At 36.2% G+C, this 23506-nt stretch overlaps 1 long non-coding RNA gene across 1 annotated transcript; it reads right to left on the bottom strand.

Moving 5' to 3' along the window:
• LOC106998386 (uncharacterized) lies at positions 1 to 21765 on the bottom strand. The gene is made up of 3 exons (XR_001444835.3): positions 21236 to 21765; positions 8231 to 8293; positions 1 to 1600 (listed from the first exon to the last, which is right to left on the bottom strand). It is a non-coding gene; the product is annotated as an uncharacterized LOC106998386 (long non-coding RNA).
• Between the last annotated feature and the right edge of the window lie 1741 nt (positions 21766 to 23506).

Genomic DNA, 23506 nt, shown 5'->3' with positions numbered 1-23506 from the left:
TAATTGATTGATGTAGTGAGATTCAGGGTAATTGATTTTGAAAGAAAGTCAATGTGATAATTTCATAATATTCTGTATAGGTTAATACACAATTATTTTTATATTAAATATCAATATGCCATTTTTCTCTAATTTTCTTGATTTATTTAAAATATTTCTGAATATTAAAGAAAAAAGTACTTCTTTAGATGTTCCCTTTTTTTTATTAATCACATTGTTCAAATAAATTTTTGTAGTTTATTTGAATCCTCACTTGTACGAGATGATACAAGATGATATAACCAGGCTTTGTTGCTATTCGAGTAAATCTGAATTATTATTTATCTTTCTTTTAAAGTCTTCTAACACCTCATATGTTATAGCAATTTTCTTGCTATTTTTGTTTCAATATACATGTCTACAGATTTATTTTGTGTGATATTTGAAGTGAGTAAAATGGGTTTAATTTGCAGCCCTAAAAATATATTTGCTGTTAGTATGTATTATGATTGAAATTCTTTATTTGCAAACAAAGAGCATTTGCTCATGGTATGTTATAAAGTTGAATACGGGGACAGAAGAGATAAAATACATAATCACAATTATATTTAACAAAGTATTATTAAATGGAAATAAGAAGGATATACCCAAGAGTATAGTAATATTTTGGAATTGACTTTTTAAAAATGATTTAAAGAAAGGATGCATTATGTGTAATGCTGTTTACAGTGGAGGGTGTCCAGGTTCTTGGTCTCTTGAACAAAAATTAGACAAAATGCACAAACAAATCAAGAAAGGAATGAAGGGTTTTATTGAAAATGAAAGTACAGGCCGGGTGTGGTGGCTCACGCTTGTAATCTCAACACTTTTGGAGGCCGACACAGGAGGATGACCTGAGGTCACGAGTTCAAGACTAGCCTGGCCAACATGGCAAAACCCCATCTCTACAAAAATACAAAAATTAGCCAGGCATGGTGGTATGTGATTGTAATATCAGCTACTCAGGAGGCTGGGGCAGGAGAATCACTTGAACCCTGAAGGCAGATGTTGCAGTGAGCCCAGATCATGCCATTGCACTCCAGCCTGGGTGACAGAGTGAGACTCTGTCTCAAAAAAAAAAAAAAAAAAAAAATTAAAAGAAAATGAAAGTACACTCCACAGTGTGGGAGCAGGCGTAAGCATAGGGGCTCAAAGGCCCTGTTACAGAGTTTTTGTGAGTCTAAATACCCTCTACTTGGGGTATGCCCTATGTCAATGAAGAGGAAAGTAAAGTTACAAAGGCATTTATGGCGTGTGCCTTATAGAGAAGATATTTCCTGTTACAGCTGAAGTGTGAATCGGCCTTATGTTCCCTGCCTCCAGACCCTATTTTCCTACCTTATATCTCCCCAAGGGATGCAATTCCCGTAAATCTTTATGGGAGGCAGACGAACTAATGGTCCTTTTTTCTGTAACTGCTTCATGCTGTTTTGAGGAGTAGTCCCTACCTATCTGGGATTACAGAACTCTCACCCTGTCCTGTCTAGTGGAGGCAGGGTAACTTCTTTATGGCCACGGGCAGTGTCTTCACCTGGAACTGGCTGGAACCTTTGTTGCATGATCTGCTGAAGCTTGATGGTTTCTAGGAGAAAGGAAATGAATTTAGTTAAAATATGTAATGCGTACTTCAGGGGATGGATACCTATGCTGTCAGAAATGTTTGTTTGAGAGATTTGCAGGATTAAAAAAACCTGGTCTATCCTAGAATCTATGTATTTATTTAAAGTCTTAGCATGAGCTATTGCATTTTGGTTTGGTTTGATTTGTTGGGGCCTAGTGCATGAGTCTAGTCCAAAACAATGGCCTTGCAGAATTTTGTTTAAAAAAGTCCCCCTTTTTGGTCAAGTCCTCACTTAGGTGAGAGCGTGACCAAAACCTAACGCCTTAACGCCACTATCAGTTACCATAATTTTGGATTTCCAGTCTCAGCACCTCACTTACGCTTTATGGTGTCTTTGTGGTTGCACATTTCTTTCAGCTCCTGTTATTCTAGTTGAAGAGAGACCATATGGCATTCTAGAGAGAGCTGCATGCAAACATTTAAAACCTTTGAGAGAATACAGAACACCAGGGAGACTATTATCATAACTATTGGGAGGATAATACCAAGAGTTCAGAGTATGCTCCTTACCCGAGGTCTCCATTAACCAGACTTCATAAAATCAAATAGATTAAATAATGAGCTAGATAAAGAGTTTACTCACTTGACTAAGCAGTTTCTTCATCAATCCCCTACCACGGAATCTCTATAGTCTTTATTTGATGTGTCTCCCCATAGGCCACAAGTGCCAGAAGCTGGACAGATACTTCTCTGTTCAGCCAGTTCTCTCATTTAGCATAACTTTCATAAGAGAATTTAAAGTTTGTTGTTAACTGTAGCCTTTACAGTAGAATTTGCTATAGAACCTATCATGAGGGATACATTTCTAATGATTGCTTCTTTTACTTTAAACCATGGAAAAAAGACCTAACCAATGATGCCCTTTTAGAAGAGTGAAGGCCTTTTGACAATGTTCTCTTTAACCCACGATATGCGTTAAGAGGAATGAACCAGTGTTTTTGACGGATTATGAGGCCACATATTAAGGTTTCTTACCTACATTGGGCCTTCATCTTTTATCTATCAAGTATAAGATTATCCATGTATAAGGCTGGCTGCAAACTCCTTCACAAATAAAAGTGCACCCCATTAGTGCACATAACACCCCCTTTCCACTTCCATTGTTCATAGAGGCATAGGCATAAAAAAATTTCAAAGATAAGAGTTTTATGACAGTAGAAGTTTTAATCTGTGAACTTGGGAAACACTCTTTACATCAAGGATGCCATTGTCTTCTTGGGAGAAATTTTCCTGGTTAGCTTTACCTCAAGGGTTCCAATGGGTGCACAGCTCCAAGAGCATGGAGGAACCCTTCTCAGTTGTGAGATTATGAAACCAAAATTAAAGGTCTTGAAGTTTTATTGTACTGTTAATGGCAGGGACAATCTTTCTCTGATGTTTCCGGAAGATTCAAACCATAAAAGGCTTTCTTCATTTTGTGAAAATACATTGTAGCATAATAATTTACTCTTATAACATCAGTCCTCTTGCAGGGGAAAGCTTTAATACAACCAGAAAACATTCACTGAAAATAACAAGCGAATGAAATCCCTTTATAAAATGTTTAAGTGGCCGACCAGGTGACCAAAGGTACCTGAAGCTTTAAGTGTTTTCCCAGGAGTATGGAATCAAGCATTGGTTATAAACTGCTTTAAACAATTTAATAGTGAGTTTAATGTGAAAGTATTGATATTTCATTAATTTTTTGTTTTACTTGTGTTAGTAACTTTACACAAGGAAATTTTGTTATTTCTGTGGTTCACAATAACTTGACATAATAATTATAATTATGATTTATAGCATATATTTAGACATTAGAATTTTAGAAATCCCATACAATTTTGAAATATATGTAGTATTATTCACAAAAATATAACCTAAAGAAGATAGAGCATCATTTTGGCAATCCCAAGTACCTAAACATGTCAAATAATCCTATTTACCTCTCTTTTCTGGACACTTCAGGGGCCCTCTGAGGTACTGGAAAAGCCAGGTGCCAGAGAAGTCAATTTTGAAACTGAAGTTTGATTTTGGGAATGCCAGATTTCTGTAAGTTATTTATTTTGCCAAAATGATGACTCGGAAACTTTAAAGAACAAACACCTTTTATAACCCTTTGAATTTAGTCAACATGTTCACACAGAGAACCTCTTCTGCAAGATTAATTTCCACAATTTTCCACCACTTCTTTGAACCTTCATCTTTCCCTGTCTAACTTAAAACAACCCTTTATTGCTAGGGAAATTTTACATTTCTATGCCTTCTTATAATCCTTTAATAAAAAAGAACATTTTACTGTTTTTACACACCTTGCATGTAAATCTAATTCTAGTAGTCTTAATTGCATGTTACACTGGTGAGTCTCAGCAATTTTAACTTTAGTGTAAAATTTAGTAAGTTACGTTCTGATAAGGTCTATGTCCAGCATAGCTAGGGTGTGGCCAACTCCAAAGGCCCCCAGGCCTTATCTAGATGGAAAACTGGCAAGTTAAACAATTTTCAAAAGCCAAAGAAGCAGCTTATGACCTTAAAGTATTTAGCAAACCTAACACTTGAACATAATTTAGACTACATGTTTACATTTTGAAGACAATTTTATTTTACCAATAATTTTGAAAACTGTATTTCCCAAAGATTACTAAAGTTGTGTGAATTAAAGGCATTGCATTTCCTATTTTTCTGACAAAATATTTTATTTAGGCTGTTATTATTATTAAACCAATTAATTAAAACTTTGCAGAAGAGATAAACAGTGGTTTTTACTTTATATTTAACCAGTTTGAACAGAGAGAAAGAGGCCAGAGACAGACTGGTAAGAAATTCTTACCCTTTTGCAGTCATTCTAGGTTCCTGGGTTCGCTCTCCCTAAGCAGCCCTGGCAACCCTGCTGACCCTGCTTTACTGTATGCAAACAAACACACTGCCTTGAATTAAGAATATTCATAGATAGTTATGAATTCTGGAGAAACTAAACAGAGAGAGAAAAATGACTCAAATTTTATTTGTGAGAGTACACTCAACACACTTAAAGTATCAGGAAGCCTAAAATCCAAAAAGTTAGTGTAAGAATAAAAAGCTGGTGTGCTCCATTCATTCCTGCAGGCCTGACAAAAGTAGCTTAGGAATTCCAGATAAATTGAATGCATGATGACTTGCGGGAAATGCATAGGAACACAGAACTGAATAAAAGCCTTCCATTAGGAACTAAAAAAAAAAAAAAAAAATCATGATTTTATATATAGAGATACACAAGCAAAGCCAGAGGAGAATAAACAGCAAATAAATGAAAACTAGAAGCAAAAACAAATAAACAAAAACCAATCCTAAATTTTCATACTCAATTTACTCTGGAAGCTGCAATGTTACCTAGGGCCCCCCCAAAAATCACATAATGAATATTTTATTCCTGATACACAATTCAACACCCTTAAGTTCACTAATACCATTATACACTCTGTGCAATAAAAAAATCCATGTTAGGCACATGACCAATAAGCAATTTAGCACTATCCACACAAAACAGTAAACATAGTGTGAAGCAATGCAAGCATGTATGTGAAATTTAGCTTTACGCTAAATTTAGCTTCATGCTTAACTATATTAAAATACAACTGCCAAACTGACAATACAATTTTTATAATACTTCTTGCTTTACTTCAATCAAGACTAAGAGCTTTAACTAGGAAAATGTTAATTAGCCAAATGTCTGCAATTCTCTATCAGGTTTTACAGAATATTTTATTATTTAAGATTTCCCCACATTTTGCTCCCCTACTTAATCATTCCTTACTACATTGTTTTATAAACAACCTTTTCAAATCTGTAATTTGAACTAACTCTTGGATAACTTTTGAATTGGACAAAATTATTCTTTTTTTTTCACTAATAACATAACCCTTTCTGGCACATTTTTTATACAGAATTACATGTTAGCTAAAATTTTTATCCTTAGTAACTTAAAACTTTAGTAAGGACCTAAAAAGCAAACAATACTGAACTATTAGATACGAGCATTTGTAAATAAGAATAATTCAAAAATTTTAGAAACATATTTCCCCATATTGTTACCGGGGGGTCCTTGTTCCCAGAGCTCCCAAGATGGTGCAGGGTGCTTCCAAAATGGCGGCAGACCACTTCCAAGAGGGTGGCAAGCCTCGTGTTCTCTGACGTGGGGTTCTTGACCTCACGGATTCCAAGGAATGGAATCTTGGGCCATGTGGTGAGTGTCATAGCTCTATTAGAAGCCGTGGGTCACGGAAGAGAACCGTGGAATCCAGTGACTAGTGCTCAGCTCGATTAGGATGAACTCAGGCACTTAGCCATGCAGGAACAATGGCAAGCCTTTAGCCCAATCGGGAGTGGCAATGGGCGCCTCGCTGGATCAGGAGTACAGTGGACACTCTGCCAGATCCAGAGGGATAGAAGTCTGCAGTGGGTCTGCGACAGGGGCAAACAGCAATGGTGGACAGACAGCAAAAGCTCAGATCGAGCCATAACAAAACATGGACAAGAAGAGTGCAGTTGCAAGATTTAATAGAGTGAAATAGAGTGAAAACAGAGCTCCCATACAAAGGGAGGGGACCCAAAGAAGGTAGCCGTTGCCAGCTCAAATACCTGGGGTTTATATCCCCATCATTGTCCCTCCTGCTGTGCTCTCAGGCAACAGATGATTGGCTATTTCTTTACCTCCTATTGTTGCCTAATTAGCATTTTAGTGAGCTCTCCTTACTATCTGATTGGTCGTGTGTGAGCTAAGTTGCAAGCCCCGTGTTTAAAGGTAGAAGCAGTCACCTTTCCAGCTAGGTTTAAGGATTCTTAGTTGGCCTAGGAAATCCAGCTAGACCTGCCTCTCAATATTACAACCCTTCTTATTTGGAAATGACCCATATATTAAATGAGCATTAAAAATAGCCTTAAGATTTTAATTTACACATAAATTTACCTAAAGCGTTTATCTCATTCACTGTACATAAATTTACTTTTAACAAGGGAGACATGAGACATCAATCAACATATATAAAACAAACATGGGTTTGGTCCAGAAAGGGAGGACAACTCCAGGCGAGTGGGAGGATGGAGGTCTTTCCAATCACAGGTGGGAGACAAACAGTTGCATTCTTTTGAGTTTCTGATTAGCCTGTCCAAAGGAAGCAATCAGATATGCATTTATCTCAGTGAGACTTTGAATAGAATGGGAGGCAGGCTCACCCAGGACAGCTCCCATCTTGAATTAACACTGACATTTAAAAATACCTAGCAAAGACAAACATAAAATTTAGATAAAACGTATGCTAACTATTCTGAAGGCATTTCTGTTTTCATTTCACCAATAATTTTAAAGCTAGCTTGTTTAGTAAAGTTATATTTTCAGTCATGTGAAATTGAAAATTGCTTAGACTTATTTACTTAATCTATGAGTACTCTTTTACTTACAAGCCAATTTGGTAGACACGGCATAAAACAATTAAGTGTACATACACATAAACACATCTAGACCCATACACACACACACATAAATGAAGATCCAATAGCTTGGAACCTTAGCCTGAGATAGTAATACAAGCTTGCCAGTTTTACTTTGCCCCAGTAGACAATCCAAGGAAGGCTGTGAAACAAAATTCCAGGTTAAGCAGTCTCCACTGCAGTTGTAAATCAGTCCTCAGACTCTAAGGAGCACTAGGGCCAAACAGTAACAAAGGAGGGTGTCAAACGCTAATGAGGGCCACTGCTTGGAAGAACAGCATAAAAGCCTATATACATGCAACGTCATCAAACTTTCCAATTAGACAGTCAACTTCAGATTCCAAACACTTTTGGGGCCAAGCAGCATTGCAACTGCGAGAGAACATTCTAAGGAGGTTTTGATACTAGATCTCAGAACCTCTGCCAAGAGCATACTGTTGGTTTGCAGAACCCACGGAGTGTCCTTTGGGGTCCAATCTTAGAACTCCAGATGTCTCTGGCCTTAGGAGTGCCCGCCACATGCAGGTTTCCCCTCCAAAGCATACTATGCGATTTTTAAGAAGAGTCATGAACTGTAATGTGAACTGGATGCCCTGTGAGCCTTTTGTTCCTTAGCCAGTTGAGTACAGCAAGGGAAGGATTTAGCATATGAAAAGAAGGTTTAAGTTGCCTGAAACACGTGTGAGTTTGCTCAGAGCTGCATCCCACGTAGGGATTAGGGACCACGCTCAGAAAAGAATTTTTTAAACTTCCTTACCCTTTCAGGGCAGGGCAATTATTCCCATTTGTTCCCAGGCCTTCAGGCAATACTGGGGAGTGACCCAGCCAATTGCCCTCAATTCCAAGGAACTACTAGGAAAAAGCTACTGTAAGACTGAAAAAGGAAGAGAGGAAAAAAATAAAAATAAAAGACCCAGATTCCTTAAGCCAACCGCGCGGTGCCGGTTAGGCTTCTCCACGTGAAAACCCCTTGGTTTCACTGGCCACAGCTAGAACCTGCAATTACTTCAGTGTTTAGGTGCTGCCCTCCAAGGGTGCCAAGTTGGAAAGGAAAGGAGAGAGAGAGAGAGACAGAGAGAAAGAGAGAGAAAGACCCTGAATGGAGCAGAAAGGAAAGGGAGAAAAATGAATCCCAAACTTAGGGCTTACCTCTTCCTCTGGGATGGCTCGCCAAAACATGTTAATGGTGGAGGGTGTCCAGGTTCTTGGCATCTTGAACAAAGAATGGGACAAAACACACAAACAAAACAACGAATGAAGGGTTTTATTGAAAAAGAAAGTACACTCCACAGTGTGGGAGCGGGCCTGAGCATAGGGGCTCAAGAGCCCTGTTACAGAGCTTTTGTGAGTTTAAATACTCTCTACTTGAGGTACGCCTTATCTAAATGAAGGGGATGGAGTAAAGTTACAAAGTCATTTACAGTGTATGCCCTAGGGAGAGGATATAGGTGTTATAGGTGAAGTGTGAATGGGCCTTATGTTTCCTGCCTCCAGATTCTATTTTCCATCCTCAGTGCCATAATTTCACATTTATAATGCCAGGTATTCTTTTAATTTGTCTGCTGGTATATCGGTTACCTTTTATAATTTCATGTGTTCATTTACTTATTTAAGAGACAGAATCTCTTGAGGTTTGCAGAACCCATGGAGTGTCCTCCTTTGGGGTCCAATCTTAGAGCTCCAGATGTGTCTGTCACCCAGGCTGAAGTACAGTGGCGATGGTACCGGTGGGTCTTTGTTCTTAGAGCTCCCAAGATGGCAGCAAGTGTTTTGTTCTCTGAGCTGAGGTTCTTGGCCTCACCGATTCCAAGGAATGGAACCTTGGGCCATGTGGTGAGTGTTACAGCTCTATTAGAAGCTGTGGGTCATGGAAGAGAACCACAAAACCCAGAGATTAGTGTTCAGCTCAATTAGGACGAACCCTGGCCCTTAGCTGCACAGGAACAATGGCCAGCCTCTAGCCCAAACAGGAGCGGAAATGGAAGCCTCTCTGGATCAGAAACGCAGTGGACACCCTGCTAGATCCAGAAGGGTGGAAGTCAACAGTGGGTCTGCCATGACGGCGATCAGCAGTGGTGGATGGCCAGTGATAGCTCAGCTCAGGCTGGAACAAACACGGACCAGAAGAGTGTGAAGTCGCAAGATGTAATAGAGTGAAAACAGAGCTTCCATACAATGGGAGGGGACTTAAGGGGGGTTGCCGATCCAGCTCTAAGGCCTGGGTTTATATCCCTATCATTGTCCCTCCCCCTGTGCTCTCAGGTGATAAATGATTTCACTATTTCTTTACCTCCTGCTTTTAACCTAATTGGTATTTTAGTGAGTCCTCTTTAGTACCTCATGGATCGGTTTTGAGCTGAGTTACAAGCCCTGTGTTTAAAGGTGGGTGTGGCCTCCTTCCCCAGCTAGGCTTGGGAATTCTTAGTTGGCCTAGGAAATCCAGCTAGTCCTGTCTCTCAGCACCGTAGTGGCTCAATGAAGCCTCAACCTCCCAAGCTCAAGTGAGCTTCAGCTCCCAAGCTTCAGCTTCCCGAATAGCTATGAGTGCAGGTGTATGCCACCATACTGGCTAATTTTTTATTTTTTTAGAGACAGGGTCTCTCTGTGTTACCAGGGTGGTCTCAAACTCCTGGGTTTAAGAGATCCTCCCACCTCAGCCTCCTAAAGTGTCGGGATTACAAGTGTGAGACACTGCATCCAGTCCTTTTACATTAATACTGAGTTTGTTGTGCTCTCATGTGTAATATTGTACCTCAAAGTTGTAACTTTGAAAGAATTGTGTCATTTCTCCCACTGGATTCTCAAGAGTCTCCTTCCCCTTTCTGCCATGGTGATTTAACTCTGGCAGAAAAAGATATTTATATAAACTACTTAATTTATTTAAATAATCTAACCACTTTTTACTAGGTTTTAAAATATTCAGTAGCAAAAAGGAAGCCTCTAAAGCATTGTACACTTCAAAAACAAATAAAATTCTACCTGTTCACCACTTTAGAATCCACTGCTCTTGGTTTTAATACTCCAATGGGTGTCTAATTCATTCCTCTTTTTTTATGGCAAATATGTCACCTTTATTTTTTGTCTCTCTTTAAACTTACCCGTCTCATTTGAGGGCTTTCCTTTTTTAACCTATGATTTTATTAGCAACATATGATTAGAAAAATGGAGCACTCTCTTGATTCGTTTTTATTTTGTACAATCAGATTTTGCACAGATTTTTAAAATAAAAGATAAAATTCAAAACAACAAAAAATAGGCATTTCTTTATGGTAACATTGTTTTTTTGTTTGTTTGTTTGTTTTTTGGGTTTTTTTTGTTTGTTTGTTTGTTTTTTAAGGTGTCTCTCCTAAAATAATATGGCATCCTTTTCCAAAATACTAAGCATAGTCAGAGGAATAACCCAGGGACTTACAAGATGGGAGGTATTTTCATTGGAATCTGCAAAGATAGGGTATCTCAGCCTATTTTTGCTTTGTATTTATTTTTGCTATAATTTGTTAAAGTAGCACATTCTAAGAGTCTAATATTAATAAATTAAAAAAACCAACAAAGAGTCTTGCCAGATGCTTAACTCTTGAGATCAAGGGTCAGGGAAGTCTTATATTCTTAGGTTAGCTCCTTTGTTTAAAGTAACATAGAGAAAATAGGCACAAAGCAGGGTCAATTCCACTCTAGGTAAATCATGATGAAGTAGATTATACAAGTTCTGAGGATAGCTGTAGACAAAATATACTCTCTTGTATATTCATTTTAGAAGTAGCACATGCAATTAGACAAATTTCATAAAATCTTCTATGTGAGTTTAATAGGCTCACATAAATGGTTGTCCTTCCCATAAAAGGCTGATGGAGTTAACAGGTTGTGACCTCAAGTCAAATAACTATATTAGTCTGAAAAGGCCAAGTTATTCTGTCATGATAAACAAAATCCCAAACCTTAGCTGCCTAAACCAACAAAGCTTTGTTTTTTACTCATTCTATGTGTTATTCACCGTAAATTTTGATTGCAAGTTGACGGTGGCATTTTTCAGTGTTGCCATTATTCTTACCATGGGACCCAGGCTGTTGGAGGAACTGTAATCTGAAACATTTTCACTTAGTCTGATAAATAGTAAATAGCACCCCAGAGTATGTAACAGAACCAATTAAATTCTCAACTCAGAAGTGATACAGTTCAATTTCTCCTAGTAATTCATTGACTGGAGTGGTCACATGGTTTCCCCCGAAGTACAGAGGCAGAGAGAGTGAAATGCTACCAGGTGATAGGAAAATGTAAATATCTAGTAAACAATAGTATTCATTCCACAATAGGCCAAGGTCTTTGTGTCCCTTATGGCCATTTATGTTGTACAATATGTACAAATCCTTGGTTAATAGCACTTTTGGTGAGAAATTAAGTTCATCCTTTTTTTTTTTTTTTTTTTGAGATGGAGTCTCGCTCTTGTCAGCAGGCTAGAGTGCAATGGCGCCATCTCAGCTCATCTCTGCCTCCTGGGTTCAAGCAATTCTCCTGCTTTAGCCTCCCAAGTAGCTGTTATTATAGGTGCCCACCACCATGCCTGACTAATTTGGTATTTTCAGTAGAGATGAGGTTTCACCATGTTGGCCAGGCTGGTCTCAAATGCCTGAATTTAGGTGACCCACGCGCCTCAGCCTCCCAAAGTGCTGGGATCACAGGCGTGAGCCACCATGCCTGGCCTAGTTCATCTTTGTGTTTCTATAAAATAATTCTTAACAACAGTATCTCAAATATTGAAAAAAAATACATTTGAGTCTTTTCAAAGACTCAAATTTTTCTGGCTTGGATAAAGTAATAAAAGTTGTAAGTTCACTTTTTTTCTTAGAAAGTCATTCTGTTCCCCCACAAAAATAAACTATGTCAATTGTTGACTTTAGACAGTGAGGTATTTGAAGAATTTCACCTTCAGACAGAGAGCAGGAACAATGTGAGCAATATCTGGATACAAGTTGACACTGCATTTGAAAAGGAATAAAAGAAGAAGAAAAAACATTTTAGATATTTCCTGTCTCCTTCTCTATTGGCATTTCTCGCTCCTTGAAAAAGAAAAGACTGAGCTTTGCAAAGAGGTGAGAAATGCTTGATTTTAATTTTGATGGGATCACATAGAAATTAAATGAAAAGAGAATTACTTTTGTAATGTAAAGTGATTATGTTCTAGCAGGATCCAACCAATTGCATGTCCTTAGGTAATTATTTATCCTTCCAGAGCAGAGGTTGGCAAATTATGCCCTGTGAGTCAAATTCTGCTTGTTTTTGAATGGTTCGCAAACTAAGATGGATTTTACATTTAATAATAATAATTTTAAAACTCAAAGGAGTAATAATATTTCATGATCCATTCAAAACATATGAAATTTAAACCTCAGTGAAACACAGTCATTCACATTCATTTACATATTGTCTATGGCTGTTTTCATGCTGCAGTGACAGAGCTGAATAGTTGCCACAGAGGCTATGTCATTGTAAACTCTAAAATATTTACTATCTGGCCCATAACAGAGTTTTCCATCTCCTGTTTTAGAGTTTTACTTTACTTATCTGTGCAATAAGAATGACTCTTATTTCATAATGTTGCAATACTTTGGAAAATTGATTTTTTTTCTTATTTCATTTTATGATTTATTCTGGCTCTAAACAAAATTATGATTCAGTCACAAATCATGGATGATTTTTCCTCTGTTTATAAGAATTGAATATCCATTGTACTTTTTAAGTTTATGATTTAGATATTTAGGCCAAAAAGAGCACCCTATTCCACACATACTTTTATGTAACTTTGCTCTGTTTCCCACTACTGCTCCTCTTGCTATAACTAAAGTGCATGGGGGAAAAAAAAGAATGAAGATATCCAAGTCTTGTGATTCAAGATGATAGTTGTCTTGCCTGTTTTAATTAAAATTCCTTATTCCTTCCATATGAAGTACCACACCTCATATGGTACATACAGCTGTATCGTAGTTTACATTTCTTGGAGGTAAAGAGAGAGGGAAGAACACAAAATCTTACACCTTCTTAGAGTAAAATAATGTAAAAGAATAGGTGTAACAAATCCATAAGTGGGTCATTGTTTGGATTAAGTGTGGTAATACAGAGGCCCCCATACTCAGGGTTGTACTTGAGCCACAGGTAGTGTGTAATACTAAAGGGTCTTACTGCTAGGTGAAGTGATTAAATCTAATTTCCCAAAATGACAACCATGAAAACATATTAACCCAGATTTTCAAAAAGACAAGAGAATAAATTAAAAATAATGAGAAATTACACATTTTTGGAAAGAAAATTGGCAAAAAAAAAAGTAGTTAATAACCTGGAAGCACAGAGAAAATTAAAACTAACATCTGTAAACTTTCATACCAACAAGATATAAACAAAATTTCCTTTTGAACCCTGAAAATTCTTAGGAATTAGTGGCACAAGCTACCATATATGGCTAAAGTAAGATATAAAGTTGAAAATGTACTTTTATTGGCCTCTTCCCTTTTCCTTGAATGCACCATTTCTCTGCATTTGTAATTCCTTTGTACAAAATGCCTTTTCCACAGCAATTCCCATGGTTTCCTCCCTTAATATTTTTCAGGAATTTATCCAATTATTATGGAGAGGGAAACAAAATATACAATCACTTCATTGTATCATCCATAATATCTTATAACCAATAAAAATTTCTAGACATTCAATAGAACAAGAAAATATAATTCATAATAAAAAAACAGTAAGATGATCAGAATTGGAACTAGCAGACAAAGACAAAGCAACTATAATAAATATTAGAAGAATAAAAGAAGAGATATTTATAGTAAGTATATGGATGTAACTATTAGTAGAGAAATTAAAATTATAAAAAAGAACCAGACAAAATATAACATTAATTATATGGGTTTAATGATTAGTTGGAGACAGCAAAACAGGGAAGTCAGTGTATGTGAAATTATATCAATAGAAATTATCAGATCTGAAGAACTAAAGTGTTATATATAGAGAAAACTGAAATAAACAAGAATTCAGTGACCTCTGAAAAAATGTTGTTCAGTATAGTACGCATTTAATTAGAGTCCCAGGAGGATATGAGAGGACATTAATAATATTTAAAAATAAAATTCCTGAAAACTTACAAAGCTACCCTGTATCAACTTTTGATTGAGCAACCTCAGCAACAATTAAGCATCTTAAACCCAGAGAAAACAATGTCTAGACACATTGTATCTAAACTGCTGAAAAACAAATAAAATAAGCAAATTATTGAAAGTGACCAGAAAGAAATGCTACCTTACATACAAAGAAATAACTGTACAAAAGATAAGAGACTTGTAGTAAATAATAGCATCATGTCAATGTTGTATTACTAATTGAATAACTATATTGTGGTATATTAGAAAATGACTTTGTTCTTAGGAAACACATACTGAAGCACATAAACAGTATAATGTCTGTAATTTTTAAATGTTAAAAGTTGATGTAGGCATACATGCATGGGAATACAGTTCTTTTTACTATTATTGCAACTTCGTTATAATATGAAATTCGTAAAAAATAAAAAGAACAAAAAACATCAAAAATATAAATGTATACATGTGTATAAAATAAAAAGTAAATTTAAAAATTTAATGTGTAATGGTAGAAACTATGTAAACCTTAGCAGAGTAGGCAGCTTCTTCTGGGCTTAATTGTTGACATAGAGAAATATGTGTTCATGATAGTTAGATCTTTTGATTTTTGTATAAAGAAACCTGAAATTTATAATTTTGTGTGAAATTTCATAATTTTATATTTCAGTACAGAGTAAAAAAGTATACACTGAATACACTGAATGTTCATTGAAATAAACACTTCAATTTGGAAACTTTTTATATTAACATACATCAGTAATTCTTGAATAACAAATGATAATTCTGATATTATTGTTTTGCTTGCATCTGTAAATGTAGTTCACATGTTCAATATTGTCTGTGTATAAGAGGTAAGCTAGTAAAAATCATGTCTAAGATTTTCTAAATTCTGTATTAACTTTATATATTTTGTATATCAATATCAACATTTTACTTCATAAACATTATGAATTTGGAATCTAAGTTATCTAATCCCATATTTCTTCCATTCTTTTCTTCATTTTAAGAACAGTGAAGGTAGCAAGTATTAGAATGAGGAGGAAGATGCTAGGGAGTATATCTAGGGTTTTGAAGACAGTACCACACAGGCCACAGAAACTAAAGACTGGAACTAAATCATAATAATTTCAGAGACCAAAGAGTCAGATGGAGACAAAACCAGTGTTATACATTGGTTTATAGAGTCTGGCTTATGGCCCAGAAAATAAGGCAATATACAAATAGGGTAAGAAGAAGTCAGTGTGTGCTACTGTGGTCATAGTGGTGAGTTAAGCGGATAATCAGGTATTGAAGAAACAGGAAAATTCTGGTCAGTTATGGAAACATCTGTTAGTGTGTCCATGCCTTTCTTTAAAAAACTGACATGAAGTGTGGTGTATGGATGAGTCAGCCTGACTTAGAAAGCCCCAGGTAAAACAGATACTCACACTACAGATAACACAGCCCGTAAAGTAAGTCATATCCATTTACCCATATTAAACTTCAGAAGTTCATCTCATAGCTGTGATGTGATTGATGAATTCCCATTGTACTGTTATATGTAGGGCAGGTGCTGGCTCTGTGTAAGCTGTGAGAGCTGTGTCTTGTTCTATCATCTTAATAGCCTGATTGATGGTACTACTGTCAACATTATGATGCTGTTTTGTGAACCTTGAGCCTATATTATATCAAACTCAAAATAACTGTATCAGTCTTAATATACTGTAAAGTATGTAGCATCTATCTTGTCTTTCTTATTAAAATCTCTCTCAGGTCTTTACCTGCCCTAAGTCTATACTCAGAACCGCTAAGGCTCTTACTTCTTGGGACACACAAAGGGTTTGTTTACATTACTAAATATTGTCCACCTTCAAAAATTGTCTATTCTGCCTTCGCCATTCCAATATATTATCAAAGTCTTTCTCTTTACTACAAATTTAAATATATTAGTGCGATTAAGGGTTAAAGTGATTTATCTCTATAGTTAACAACCATTCCTCTACTTACCAAATGGTTTAAACATACCAAACTATTGCTTAACAGTCGTGTATTGTTTAACAACTAAATATGTTCTGAGAAATGCAATGTTAAGTGATTTCAGCATCCTGAAAGCATTATAGAGTGTAATGTGCTTATACAAATCTAGACGTATAGCCTACTACACACTTAGGCTACGTGGTATGGCCTATTGTTCCCAGGCTACAAACCTGCACAGCATGTCACCGTGCTGAATATTGTAGCAATAGTAAGTAACACAATGGTAACTATTTGTGGAGCTAAACATATCTACACACAGAAAAAGTACAGGAAAAATACAGTATAAAATTTTAAAAAAGTTATACCTATATAGGGCACTTACCATGAATGGAGCTTACAAAACTGAAAGTTGCTCTGGGTGAATCAGTGTGTGAGTAGTGAGTGAATGTGAAGGCCTAGGACATTACCATGCTCTACTGTAGACTTAGGATACATTAATTTATTTAAAAATATTTTTTCCTGAAAATAAATGAACATTTGCTTCCTTTAACTTTTTACCTAATAAACTTTTCATAAACTTTAAATCATGCTACTATAAAGACACATGCACATGTATCTTTATTGCAGCACTGTTTACAATAGCAAAGACTTGGAACCAACCCAAATGCCCATCAAAGATAGACTGGATGAAGAAAACGTGGCACATATATACCATGGTATACTACGTAGCCATAAAAACGAATGAGTTCATGTCCTTTTCAGGGACATAGATGAAGCTGGAAACCATCATTCTCAGCAAATTAACACAGGAACAGAAAACCAAACACTGCATGTTCTCACTTATAAGTGGGAGTTGAACAATGAGAATACGTGGACACAAGGAGGGGAATATCACACACTAGGGCCAGTCGAGGAGTAGGGGGCCAGGAGAGGGACAGTATTAGGAACACCTAATGAATGTGGGGCTAAAAACCTAGATGATGAGTTGATGGATGCAGCAAACCACCCTGGCACATGTGTACCAATATAACAAACCTGCACGTTCTGCACATGTATCCCAGAACTGAAATTATACTAATAAAACATGGTTTCAACTTTTGGACTCTTGTAATAACATTTAGCATAAAACACACACACATTTTTCTTTTTTCCGTTTTGAGACAGAGTCTCACTCCTTTACCCAGGCTACAGCGCAGTAGCACTATCACGGCTCACTGAAGCCTCAACTTGCTGGAGGCTCAGGTGATTCTCCCACCTCAGCCTCATGAGTAGCTTGGACTAAAGGCGTGCACCACCTCACCAGGCTGATTTTTTTGTATTTTTGTATAGATGGGGTTTTGTCATGTTGCCCAGGCTGGTCCTGAACTTCTGGGCTCAAGCTGTCTGCCTACCTCATCCTCCCGAAGTGCTAGGATTAGAGGTGTGAGCCACTGCATTTGGCCTAAGATTTTTCTTCATATCCATAATCAGTATGCTGCTTTCTATTTTAATTTTATTAATTTTTACTTTTTTTAAAAAAATTTAAACTTTCTTGTTAAAACTCAGACAGAAGCACATACATCAGCCTGTGCCTACATAGGGTCAAGTCATCAATACCACTTTTCCATCTCCACATCTTGTCTCACTGGAAGGTCTTCAAGGACAATAAAATGCATGGAGCAGATAGGAATGCCTTTTTCTGGACCTGCTCCAGACTGTTTTACAGCTAACTTTTGTTTTAGTAAGTAGGAATGTACTTTAAAATAATAATAAAAATGTAGTATAGTAAATACATAAGCCAGTAGCATAGTCATTTATTAAAAATTATTATCCACTGTATATAATTGTGTTATATTTTTACACAATTGGAAGTGCAGTTTGTTTACATCAGCATCATTATAAACATGTGTAACACGTTATGCTATAACGTTAAGATGGCTATGACATCACTAAGAGATTGGAGTTTTTTAGCACCTTTATAATAGTATGAGACCACCATCTTACGTACAGTTTGTCCTTGACTGAAATGTTATGTGGCATATGTCTGTGTATATCAATATATTTATGTATGTATATTTGTCTGTGTGTGTATATATACATATATATATGTAAAATAAAATCTGTGTGTATGATCCTCTGCAGTAATATGGAACTTCCATTCAAAGTCTCTGAGACTTTTTAAAATCTAAGGTTTTTTTCTATTGCTACCTTTTTATTTTATTTTTTGTTTATTTTGAGACTGAGTCTTTCTCTGTTGCTCAGGCTGAAGTGCAATGGCACAATCATGGCTCACTGAAGGCTTGAAGCCTTGACTCCCTGGGCTCAAGCCATCCTCCCACCTCAGCCTCCTGAGTAGCTGAAACTACAGATGTGTGCCACCATGCCTAGCTAATTATTTCATTCATCGTAGAGATGAGATCTCATTGTTTTGCCTAGGTAACTCCTGAGTTCAAGTGATCCTTCTACCTTGGGCTCCAAAAGTGCTGGGATTGCAGTCATGAGCCACCTCACCCAGCTGAAATATAGGATATATATATATATATGCATATATATAATTATCTATGTATATATAATCAATGTATAAACATATACATTTAAAAATATAATTGGACCAAGCATGGTGCTGTAATCCCAGCACTTTGGAAGGCTAAGGTAGGAGGATCACTTGAAGCCATGAGTTCAAGACCAGCCTGGGCAGCAAAACAATACCCTCTCTCTACAAAAAATGAAACAAAATCAGCTGGACATGGTGGCATATACCTGTAGTCCCAGCTATGTAGAAGGCTGAGGTTGGAGTATCCCTTGAGCCCAGAAATTTGAGGCTTCAGTGAGCTATGAGCCTGCCACTGCACTACAGCCTGTGCAACGGAGGAAAACTTCCATCTTAAAAATTACACAAAAATTAAAAATAAAAATGTAATCCCAGCACTCCTGACTTCAAGTGCTCTGCCCGCCTGGGCCTCCCAAAGTGCTGGGATTACAGGCATGAGCCACCACACCTTGCCCATTCTTTAGTTCTTTATTTGGCAGGAGGTGTGGTCAACTCCCTGGGATACATACGCATCAGAGACTGCAATTCTAATTAAACTTAACACAGGTTTGATGGAGTGGTTGTTGAACTAGGAGAGGTAGCAGAAAAGCTGATTTTTCTATGCCTTCTAAGGCCATTAGAATTGATATTGACATAATTATTAAGTTAAATGGGACAGGTAAGAAAAAAATTAATTCTTTCACCTTCTGATTGCTTCCTGTTACACCCTGGCTCTTGGAAGCTTCTTGTCACGTGAAATCTTGAGAGCAGATCACTAAGAAAATTTCGGAATGGACAAATACAAGAAGCATACAGCAGATGCTGACTATCCATAAACAGGACTGCTATTGCTACTCTATTATGGAACTTTTTCTTAGAAAAACAGTATTTGCCCCTCTACTCAATATAAAACTCCTATCTATTCAAGCCCACAACCTACTTCTCAGTCTGGGAGGACTGAGTTCAAAATACTGTGGTACAAGGCTTGATGTTTTTTCTGAAGTTTGAGCCTGGACTTTTTCTTGTGACTTCAGTAATGTAAAGTGTCTATGAGAGAAATTCCTTGTACATTCAACTGACAGAATATGCAAAATCAACCAAATAAAAGAGCATACAGAGGTCTAAGTTGCCAATCATGGGTGATTTAGATAGTTTAGAAAGAGCTGTCGTAATTATGTACTTTTTTTTCTTATGCAAAATAAACTGGATTCTAAGAATTTTATCTACCTCTATTTGCAAAATAGAAAGTGCCTGGTTATTTCAGTGATTTGTGCAGGTAATTTTCTAACTATTTATTGCAACTTTGCATGCATAATGAATGTACAGCTAATCCTAACCATGATTATAAATATAAATGAAGTATTGTAAATTATCATATAAAATACAAAACTAGAGAATAATATCTTACAACTAGTGCTAAATATAAGCAGTAAAAATGAATACTTACCAGTTGGTTAATTGTTGAAATGATGACAATAAATAAACCTCTATTTGGGATGGACTCCTGCTTCTGATGATCTAATGTTAACTAGTCCCTCACTTTTAAGAACCCGTTTAATTCAAATGAATCCCATAGTGCAGAAAAATTCATTTTAGAGTAAAACATATTAATTATGTTCCTGTTTTTAAAGGTAGTGCTGCACCAATACCATTCTAAATTGTGAAGAATTGAAATAAATACGTAGGCTAAATGAGACAGACATGTGGCACCCATACATACAAATGAAACTAGGAAATCACAGAACAAGTTTTCAAACTTGGCCTAGATAAAAGACTAGGCCAAGTTAACCATGGAAACATATTAATTGTAAATTTTCATTTCATCAAGATTGCACACATGCACACAGACATACACACAAACCCGTACACACACGTTCAACCATTGCCCTCTGCCCATCATTGGCAGTTAGGACCACTTCACCGTATACCAATTGATTTCTCTCATTCCAAAGCCTGGGTCCTGCTCTGACCTCAGCAAAGTGAAGTATAAGTAGCTCTGGGTTAATAAATGATCATAATATAGATAATTTTGTAGGAACTCTTCAATATGTTATGGTCAGACAACTGAAAATATAGTTATCTTGTGAGAGTTAGTCTTTAAAATATACAAGCATGTGATTAGTAAGATTAGTGACTTTTCTAGAAAGCACATAGATCTGTACTCAAATCTTTGCTCCCACACATCCATGTTGTTGACCCTGGGAAAATTAAACAGTCCATTTTAGACTTCATATGTTTAATACATAGAGTACAGGTATATGTTTTGTATAAATATATCAATACATAATAGTTATCCCATGAGGATTTTGTGGAATTTAATTATTTAATTTACCTAGCATTCTCATTACAGTCTATAGCACATAATGTGTGCTCAGATTTTCTCTCTTAAGGCCTGATGACTTCCTAATCAAGAGAGAGAACAGAGAAAATATAATAGACTTGACTGTGAAAGGCACTGTTGCTTTTAAATGATATAGTTAAAGTATTAAAGATAAGTAAAATGAAACTTTAAAGTAAAGTAAGTAACTTTAAGTAAAGTGAGATAGATAAAGTAAAACTTACAGACAGCAAGGAACTTGAAAAGGAGACAGTCAATGTTTGGCTGTTTATCCAGCACAGTTCAGGCAAGAGGTACAATGAAGCCAGGGATATGGATGTTTTGCTGTGGGATAATGATAACACATCTGGCTTTTTCAGTGGACTGGAAAAAGCTCACATCCACATGACATTATGACATCCTTGATTCCTCCGTTTCCCACACATGCCACGTGCCAAACCATCAGCAAACCGGTTTTCATCCCTTCTACCTGCATTATTCTAGTCCAAGCCAGAAGTATCATCACAACTTCTAGGTTGGCTCAGGTTATTCTCAATGCAGCCAGCGGAGCTGTCCTTTTAAAATGTATGTTATATTATATCATTCTTCTGCAATAACCCTTCAGTGTTTTCTCATTGTACTTAGTAAAAAGCCAACATTCTTTACAGGAGCATACAAGTCCTTTTACAACCTGGCTGCTTTGTTACCAATGTTTCCTGATTCTCTACCACTTTCTTGTCCACTTTGCTTCAGCTATGATGGCCTCCCTGTACACTCTTGCCCTGGAGTTTCTGCACTCGCTGTTCCTTTATCTAAAACATTCTTCCCTGAATACCCTCATGGCTTCTCATTTACTACAGGTCTGAACTCAAATGTCATTTTGATAAGTCTCTATAAATAGCATCCAGCCTGCCCTGATACTAGACACTCTGTAATTTCCTCCTCTGACTTTTTCCCTTCTGTTGTATTTATTTTCATCTGACATAATACATATTTATTTATTTATTTTTGTTATATGCATCTCTACCTGCCCCCCATGCATGCCTTCACAAGGTAAGTTCTATGAGGCCAGGGACTTTGAATTGTTTATGATTGTATACTTAATACCCAAAAGAGTTCCTGGCTAAATATAGGTGTTTATTAAATGTTTGTAAAATTAATGAATCGAGATTATACAACTCTCTTTATTCTGATGACATGTTCTGAAAGCAATATTACAATTATTTTTTCCTTCTTTCCAAATACCATAATGTAGGAAAGGGGCACAGTGCACTCCTAGCACAAGTAATCACCGGAAAAGAACACATCTTTCTAAAAAATATAAATTAGTACATTAACAAAAAGATTGCGAGAGGAGGGAAAACAAATGCAAAACATCCTTTTGATGAATTGGTGGAGGAATTTCAGGTCAAGATCTGACGATATTTGATTAATGAAATTTTTTTCTTAAAATATAAAAAAGAATATCCAACACTTTCCCATAAAGTTACTTGAGTAGAAAGTTCATAAATCAGATTTTCATAATGAACTCAGTCTATCCTTTCAGTCTTAGCAAGGTTATACCTAATTATTCCTAGAGAGATTAGTGTGTATCATTTTTAGGATTCTCTTATATATCTTTTCTAAAAGACGTAATCCTTAGCATTTTAAAACTTACATGTGTGACGATGTCAGTATCCTTAAGAAGACATGTATTTGGATGCACAATGACTTTCATAAATCACATAAAAATATCTAATAATAAAAATATTATTAGATAAATAATATTTATCTAAATAAACACATTTAGATAAAATGTGTTTCAGTCTTACAAAAATTCTTAAATGTTTATTATTAGCAATTTTGATACCATCTGGCTTATTAACTCCCTGCTATATACCTTGCTTAATTTGTTTTCTTGGTTATAGATATAATACTAAGTAGATAAGATGAGAGTACTTGAGAACTGGCTTTGAATTATTTTCATGAATGATAGAATTTACCTTTGGTATGCCTATTTCATACAGTGAAAACTGATGGGAAGGATTGGAAAAAAAATCCCAGGGGAGCTAGGCTTTTATGTCAACTTCCCCAAGGGGTGACTATATCTCGATTAATTTTGTTGCTGCTACACTTCTGTGGAGTTCAGGAAATTACTGCCCCTAGAAACGAATATCTGAGATCAGGTAAGAGATTGGCTACAGGATTTTCAAAAGAATAAGGGCCAAACTTTCTAATTTACTCAGTGTTCATGATTAGCACTTTTCTAAATATTTTGTAAGAAACAAGTCAAACACACAAGCTATTATTTAAAGACAACTTCACTATATAAAATTTAAAGCACCTGCTATTTATATTAGCAGACTTTTCATTGTTAAGGGGGCTTCATCTTCTTCAAGATTCTCTAACTGCCTCTCAAATATATATTAAACAGATTTGCAATGTTTTAATACTGCATACTTGCATGGCAAATAAAGAAATATATTAAATGTAACCCATATACTAGATAGGGGGTTAGGAAATTTTATATGTATTAG

The sequence above is a fragment of the Macaca mulatta genome, chromosome 5 (genome assembly GCF_049350105.2).
Source record: "Macaca mulatta isolate MMU2019108-1 chromosome 5, T2T-MMU8v2.0, whole genome shotgun sequence".
Taxonomy (NCBI): Eukaryota; Metazoa; Chordata; class Mammalia; order Primates; family Cercopithecidae; genus Macaca; species Macaca mulatta.
Note: the sequence above shows the minus strand (reverse complement) of the source record. Positions and strands in the feature narration are given on the sequence as shown.